Consider the following 8,440-nt stretch of genomic DNA (forward strand, 5'->3'; position numbering starts at 1 on the left):
GGGAAGAAAGTTAAACTTGTTTCAGGACATAGTATCTGGTCCTCTGTCTTTCCTGTAAAATGACATTGTAAATTAGCACAGACTTGGCTGCAGCTGTAAGCTGTTAAGAGAAATGAAAGTTAGCTGTGGGGAACCTGGAAAATACATCTGAGAAGAATTTTGTTATTACTTCAGCGATTGTTCCATGTATCTGATCCTTTCCTAGAAAAATAAAATCTCTAGAACATGGTATCAGGGAGAGTGGGGGCTGTCTGAAGTGTTGGTGCTGAGCAGGGTAAAGACTGCCATGAGAATGACAGAAAAGGGGGCTCCAGGGGGACATCTGTGGCGTGCAGCTTCCACTAGGTCATGGATTTCTCTCCACGTGATCCTGTGTGGCTTTGGATGACGTCTCTGCCTCTTTCTTTTTTTTGTCTCTGTCAGGGTCATGCAAGCCATCTTCTTCGTGGGTGGGGAGATGTCTGACATTTCTAGCTGGAGCCCAGATAGGCTTTGGTTGATCCTGTGGAAAAATACAAGCAAATCCTCTCCCTGTTGTTAACAATGGATCTGGTCCTTTCCAGAGTCCATCAAAGGGGTCTCTCCATCTAACCATGATGTGTGGTACTGGGTGTATTTGAGCCCAGTGTCGGGTGATAGGAGGAGCATCTGTCCCTCTATATACATTAAGTACATTAAGGGTGAACAAGGCTAATGTTAATTGAATATTGGTAATTGAATATTGGGAGAAAATGTTGTTTGAGCCTGTCTTTTTAATTGGTCCTTTAAGGTTTCTCCCCCAGTCTTCCACACACTGCAGAGCAGGGGTAGGGCAATGGAGCCCCACTCCTCCAGCAACTAGGCTACCTAGGCTTCCAAGTGTGGCCAGCATACAGTACCCAGCCCAGCTACGTGAACCCAACCAGTTATAAAGAACCAGTGTGTCACTTTAAATCTTTTGTCTCTGGAGTTGCTTTAGCTGTAGCCGCTCGGCAGGGGTTTAGCTAATTTGAATTTTCACTGACCTCGCTTTTACCTGCTTGCCTGAACGCTTGAGAGCAGAGAGAGAGTTGGCTGGAGGAATTCTGCCTGACTCTAAGGCTTAGGTGGAAATCCCTGGAACTTTTTTGGGGATTTTCCTCTAACAGTGTTCATATAGAAAAGTGAGGAAGTGACGGTTTCCAAAGCGACGTTCCTGAAATAAAAATTGAAATTAATTTTTCAGGGGATCGCAGTGGCTCCCAGTCACAAGACCTTACTGCAAATTCAGAGGCTGGCGGCCACCCCTAATGGTTCTTACTTGGCTGTTGCGTTACCAGTTTTGATATTAAAAAAGATGTTTAGATAGAGGTCTTTTCGTCCACACCTTAACAGGCAGTCGGGGTCCTCCTAGGATGTCAGAGAGACCTTTGGTTAACACCAGGGGGTAGCCCTGGCCAGGAAACCTCAGTTGTCTCTCTGGTCCTAGCGGTCCCTTGCGAGGATTTCTAGACCGGAAAGGGAAAGGAGGAAATTTTTAGAAGAGAGGAAGAGATTAGATTTACCCTCCTGAGTGGGAGGGATACTCATGGATTCCCAGCATTTCTGTGGGCACCAGCTCCTAGTTGGCACGAAGTTCAGAGGCTAAGCTCCACGTTGTGAGAGGGTCCCACGAGGTTCAGGGGAGCCCCACGTTGTGGCGCCAGATATGGGTGACTGCACTCTCTCTCTGGGCGCAGGGTACGCTCACTCCCTGCGGGTCCGCAGACTTCTCCGGTGGCTGCTTTGGGTCCCGCGTCTCTGGGAGTGATGGCAGCTGGTGGCTGTCATAACTTCTCTGGTGCTGGGAGCTTGCTCTGCTTACTGGAGCATTGTCCAGCTGGAATCCTGTCCCAATTATACCCGTGTACCTTTCCTCAGGATGGCAGGGTTCCTGGCCACTGAACCCCACAGGGAAGAGGCACGGAGACAGCGAAGCTGGGATATCCATAGGTCGGTAACGGAAGGTGCTGCCTTCCGGGGGAATCAGGTCGCCAGTACACACGACTCAAGGCTCGGCTTAGTCTGTGCTTACAGCTTTATTTTCTCTGGGACCCAGTCTCTGAGACCCAGAATCCCAAAATCCCAAATGTCCCAATGTCCCAATGTCCCGAGAAGGCTAGGATATTTTATACCATGGGGGTAGTGGTAAAAGCTCTGACTGCTAGATGCTTTGTGAGACATTCTATTTACATGTGGAAGTAGATTTCTGCCAGTTTGTCTGCTAGGAAAATTACAGGAAGGCATGGTATCTTTTCAGAGTCAAAGGCCATGTTTATGTCAGGGCATTTGTGGCGGCCACTTCAAAGGGAGAGACAGGAAAGATGCCAGAAAGCACCTTGCTATGAAAGCACATTCCCGAGCTGCATGAGCTGTCCGGTGTGAAGGGGCTTCGACTTTTACATAACAGAGGTCTCCCAACATCTCCCTCTCTTTGATTTAAATATGAAGAAGTGCCATGCCAGCCCTAAAGGTCAACTCATTTCATCTCGGGAGAATTCAAAGTATTTTAGGTCTTTTGATCATGTTTATGATTGTTCTTTTAAATTTTGTGTCCTGGGATTCCTCAGGATGGCTCTCATTGTGGTGCACCTCTGTAGGATTAGTGAGTTTTGACAGGGACATATTCTCATTTTTTCACATTATTTGTGTCTTTGCACTGCCATTTGGGCATATGGATATTTCTGATCCTTGTAGCAGCAGGATTCACAATTGGAATGCTGGAGAATGTGTTCATTGACTGGTAACCTGCATTGAATGGGCCAAGAACCAGAAAATCACCTTAGTTGACTTAATCCTCATCTGTTTGGCAATCTGCAGAATTAGATGTTTGCTGATGATATTGGTTGATTCGTTCATACTAGAACTATCTTATTTATATGATTCTTATAGTCCAGCAAAATGCATTGATACATTTTGAGTTGTGACTTACCACTTTTCTACATGGTTTGCCACCTCTCTCAGCATTTTCTCCTTCCTCAAGATAGCCCACATCCCCCACACCCCCTTCCTCTGGTTGAGGTGGAGCATGAGAAGAGTGGTGGTTGTTCTTCTTATAGTTCTTCAATATTACTGTTTTTTATTTTATTTTCTACTGCAAGCAACACTTTCTGGTATCTTTTGGAATATTAATGTGATTGGTAAAACCAATCTGACTTTAGTTTCAAATAGAAATAAAACTTTTAATGTTAAAGACCTAATTCTTTTTTACTTGACCTATTTGGTCCCATTTTATTTGCATGTCCCTGGTATCACTGTTCCTATTAGAACTGTCCTTGGTGAAGCATACCAGAAATCTGGAACTCATTTCCACCAGCTCCAGAGATGTCAGAACCAAGGCCCACAGGAAGGCCATGAAAATGGTGTTGCCTTTCCTTTCTCTTTAAAATTCATTTTCTTCCATGCATGTGGCATTTTGATTATTTACTATAATATTTGTAAATATTATAGCAGAATAATAATTCAATTAATTTTGTTACAGTAGTGTTATGTATCTTTCCCGCAGGCCATGCCTTTATTCTGATTCTGGGAAACAGTAAGCTGTGACAGACAGTCTCGAAGGCACTGCAGCATCTTAAAAGCCAACTGCAAGCCAGGTAGCATATGCCTTTAATCCCAGAACTTGGAGGCAGAGGCAAGTGGATCTCTTTGAGTTCAAAGCCAGCCTGATCTATACAGCTAGCTCCAGGTAAGCTGAGGCTACAGGGAGACCTTGTCTCAAAAACACAAAAAAATCCCCCAAACAAAACAAAACAAAAGAACAAAGCCAATTGCAAGAGCTGATCTTCTCCTTTTATAGATTTTCCAGAGGCTTTACTAAGAGAACAACTGAATGAGGGGTCTTTAAAGGTCACAAGTGATTTTTTTTTCTACTGAGTTCCTTTAAGTATTGCTGTGTTCCTTTAAGTATTACTGAACATATATGAACAGTTCCCTGATCATACTGCATGCGGGCTATTAAAACATAGAACTATCTCTTTCCTTGTTTAAAGCAGTGGTAATCAATAATTCATAACCTCAAATATTTCAAAGAGAATCTAAATTATTTAATTTTATCAGCAACATGTGTGTAATTGCAGTTCATGGGGAAGGTACCTAATTCCTTAGATACTAAGGTGAACTATAAATCTCAATACGTAGAAGATGAACAAAATGTTCATGGGAAATTAAGAAAAACTAAAGTTATGGAGAGAAAAATGTCACCTCACAGTTTAAATTCCTCTTTCAAATGAAAGCTCAGTGTATAGCTTTGTTTGTAGAGTTTTTGTGGACAGTAAAGGGATAAGATGCTTATGTGAAAATGAGCCTTCAGTACAAAGGAGACACATTTGTTTTCATTTGAATGGACAAATCATAAACATTTTTGATGTTTCCAGGTATTTGCTAAATTCTAGAGTATGTAATAGGCACCTTCACTGTCGCAGAAATCAGGATTTCTGTCCTGTTACATAATATATCTAAATACAGAATTACCCTTTACTTCAGAATCATACTCCTGCTCCTGTTCCTACAAGAGCCGACACATCTCCAGAATGTGTTTGAGTATTTTGCTTCAGTGTGATCAACAGACTTCTTAAAAAGAAATAATTAGATCAAGAGACAAGGCACAGAGATCAAAGTTTAGATAGACCACAAAATTTAATGTAAAATTTGGATATGCATATGTACAGTGTGGTAATCTAAGTGTATTCAATAGCTGTAAATTACAAATATGTTTAAGACAATTAAATCTAACTATACCATTTTCACTATGATAGTATGGATTATAACACTGTACTGATACTATATATTATATAATGCTTTTTGTTTTTGGTCTTTTTGAGACAGGGTTTCCCTGTAGCCCCAGCTGTCCTGGAACTATGTAGACCAGGCTGGCCTTGAACTCACAGAGACCCACCTGCCTCTGCCTCCCTAGTGCTGGGATTAAAGGCGTGTGCCACCACACCTGGCATATATAATGGGTTTTTAATAATAGGACTGATCTTCAAAATAGTCTTGTGCTAAAGTAAAAAATAAGCTGTAATTAAATGATTATATATGCTTGCTCATTAGGCTTAATAGAGTTATAGGTAAGTGTACTGGTTTATTACTACATACTGTATCTGAGAATCATGGTAGATTTTCTGCCCATATGAAATTGCATGTACATCTGAGCTATGTGGTTCTTCCATGTGTTAACAATGGGAATGATGTTGAAGATAGCTTCGATAACATAGCATCTATTTTATTTAGTAATTTTTGTTTTATATGTTTGTGTTATTTCAGGAATTAAGTACCTTATCAAATATTTCATTTTATTTTTAATTTTTTAGTTATTTATATTTTTACGTGTATGAGTGTTTTGCCTGTATGCACAGAAATGTACATGCGTACAGTGCTCACAGAGGCCAAAAGAGTGCATTGGATTTCTTGGAACTCAAGTTATGGTTGGTAGCTGCCATATGGGTACTGGGAACTGAGCCTCATTTTCTGTAAGAACAGCCAGTGTTCTTAACCACTGAGCTATTTCCCTAGTCCAGATAAAATATTTTAATTATAATTATCTTGCCTTGAGTAAAATTATGTACAAATAAGCTGAATATTCTTTAGACTTAGATTAGACTTAGATATTGAGTTTGTTTTATATTGAGTTTGGTTTTTCTTTTCTTTTTTTTTTTTTTTTTTTTTTTTTTTTACTGTAGCCCCAGCTGTCCTGGAACTCGCTTTGTAGACCAGGCTGGCCTTGAACTCACAGAGACCCACCTGCCTTTGCCTCCCTAGTGCTGGGATTAAAGGCGTGCACTACCATGCCTGGCTTGAGTTTATTGTTTTGATTTTTTCTGAAGTAAATAATTTAAAAATAACCATATACTCTTTCCGAGATAATTAAAACCCTATCTAGTTTTTAGTGTTACCAAAATTTGATAAGCAAGATTAGCTAAGTAAGTGAACTTGTGAGCAACTTTTGATTCTAACTAAAGGACATGTTCTACTATGCTTTCTGTGGCTGTGATAAATACCACGACCCAAAGCAACTTGGAGAGGAAGGGTTTATTTCAACTTACACTTCCAGGTAACAGACTATCAGGGAGGGAGTTCAGGGCAGAAACTCAAGAATGGCAGGAACTGAAGCAGAAAGCATGGAGGAATGCTGCTTACTGGCGTGCTCTCTGGTTTCTGCATAGGGGCTAGTGCAGCCCTCAGAGGGCAGGGCCCTCCTCCATCAATTAGTATCAAAAAATGCCCCATAGACATGCCCAGAAACCAATCTAATGGAGGCAATTCTTCAACTGAGGCATTCTCTTCCCAGGTGTCAAACTGACAAGAAAACAAACATAGGCCCTTTAAAGGAGTAAATGTCTAGTTAGGAGTAAAGTCAAACTTAGGAAGCAAACTTTAGGAGAGGGAACTGTAAGGAACAAGTCCCTATTCATGAAAGAAGAATGGCAAAAGATCAGGAAAGGAAGCCGAGGCTGTATGCGAGGTTATTGCAATTGATGATCTGTAATCTGCATATTTGAATGGCAGGGGAAATTAGTCCCTGAGCCGCTACTGTCTCTATGAAGCCACCTTTCTGGAGGAATGCACAGCAGTAGAGCTGCAATGCCAAAGCCACTTTCAAACATGCATCACCAGGAAAACATGCAACCTGGAAAGAGTGAGATGATTATAAACCCACTCTGGGACTAGTGTTAGAGAAAGAAGGGAATTATCACTGATTCTTGTTGACTCCTCCTACCTGCAGAATAAATTGTTAATTTTCAGAATCTGTGTACAATGATTGTTTATTTTCAACCACTAAGTTAGATAATTAACATGAGACAGACAAATACCATGATTCTGTTCTTCCAATTGGCTTATTTCTGATCCCTAGGCCAAATTCTAAAGGTTATCTAATGAGCAACAGTCAGGTACCAAGTCTTGATTTCTTGAGTCTTTTTGAATGCATACATGAGATAAAAGCCCCTATCTGTACTGATCTCTAAGACTAGCATAAAGATTGCCTAATGTGAGCTATGGGCTACTTCTTAGATGCTTCTAGCAAAACCTCATGAGACTCTGTCTCATGCTTTAAAGGGTGTTTGCATCATTGCAGAGTCCTTCCAAAATCTGCCATTTAGACAATGGATGATATGCTGCCTAGATCTACCAATGTCCTGTTCAGAGTCCTAAGACTAAGCTTCACAAGAAAAACGATCTGAGATTTTGTTAAATGCATTTGAAATACATAGACACCCAACCTCATTTTACAGCTCTTCTAGTATTTCGTGATAACAAAACCAGTATAGATATAGCCTCTGAGACTAAATGCCTCATTCTCATTTGAACTCTAGACTCTACAGCCTGCCACTGGTGAGGGGTGGTGTTCTAAGTTAGACTAGACTTGCCTTAAGTTTGTTATGAGGAAGAGAAACTTAAGGTGAGGAAGCGTGTATTTTAGATCAGAGTTCAAGGTCCAAGTTCCTGGACTACAAGTAGCTTCTTTTCACAGGATGCTGTCAGGTGCTGAGAGGTAAAATCAGCACCCAGAATGCTGACGATGTAGTTCATGTCAATGAAATAAACACAACAGGGGAAACGCACAGGCAACATATATTGAGGTGTGTTCTTGCTACGTAGCCCCCGGTGGCCTGAAATTCACTATGCCACTTCACCTGGGCTCAAACTCACAGTTCTCCTTCTTCAGCTTCCTGAGTACTGAAATTTCAGGTGCTGCAATACCTAATATTCTCTTTAAAGCTCTCAAGTTAATTGTAGTTTCCATGCAAGCCTCATACTGATTGTATTCGAATCACAAATAATGTGATAAAATAAAACATTTTACAGTGAATTAACATTTATAAGACAAAAATTCATGAAAAGAATTTAACTTTCATTTTCCACCCAGCTGAGATCCAAGTTTAAAAGTTCAGAAAAATAGCTCAGGTTTGGGTTCTTGTTTTTAAAAATTTCAAAAAAAAAGTGTGTGTGTGTGTGTGTATACAATGCACATGTGGGTGACAGGACAAGCAAGACAGTTGGTTCTCTCCTTCCTGGGGGGAATCTCTCATGCCCGCCGCTTTGTGCTGCAGGCTGGCTGACCCATGAGCTTCCACCGTTCTCTGTTGGAACCTCTTCTTTTGCTGTAGGAGCGCTGTGCTAACAGCTGTGGGACACTGCAAGGGCTTTTGCATACGGATTCCAGAGATCAAATTCAGCCTGTAGGGCTTCTGTGGCAAGCACATTTGACCCACTGAATTACCTCACCAACTCTAGTTTTGATCCATTCCTGTTGGAGCCTCTTCTTCTGCTGTAGGAGTGCTGTGCTAACAGCTGTGGGACACTGCAAGGGCTTCTGCATATGGATTCCAGAGGTCAAATTCAGCCTGTAGGGCTTCTGTGGCAAGCACATTTGACCCACTGAATTACCTCACCAACTCTAGTTTTGATCCCCTTGCAATACATTTTGACTATTTTGTAAAAT

This window comes from Nannospalax galili, unplaced genomic scaffold (assembly GCF_000622305.1).
Source record: "Nannospalax galili isolate Female #2095 unplaced genomic scaffold, S.galili_v1.0 scaffold1249, whole genome shotgun sequence".
In the NCBI taxonomy this organism is placed as follows: Eukaryota; Metazoa; Chordata; class Mammalia; order Rodentia; family Spalacidae; genus Nannospalax; species Nannospalax galili.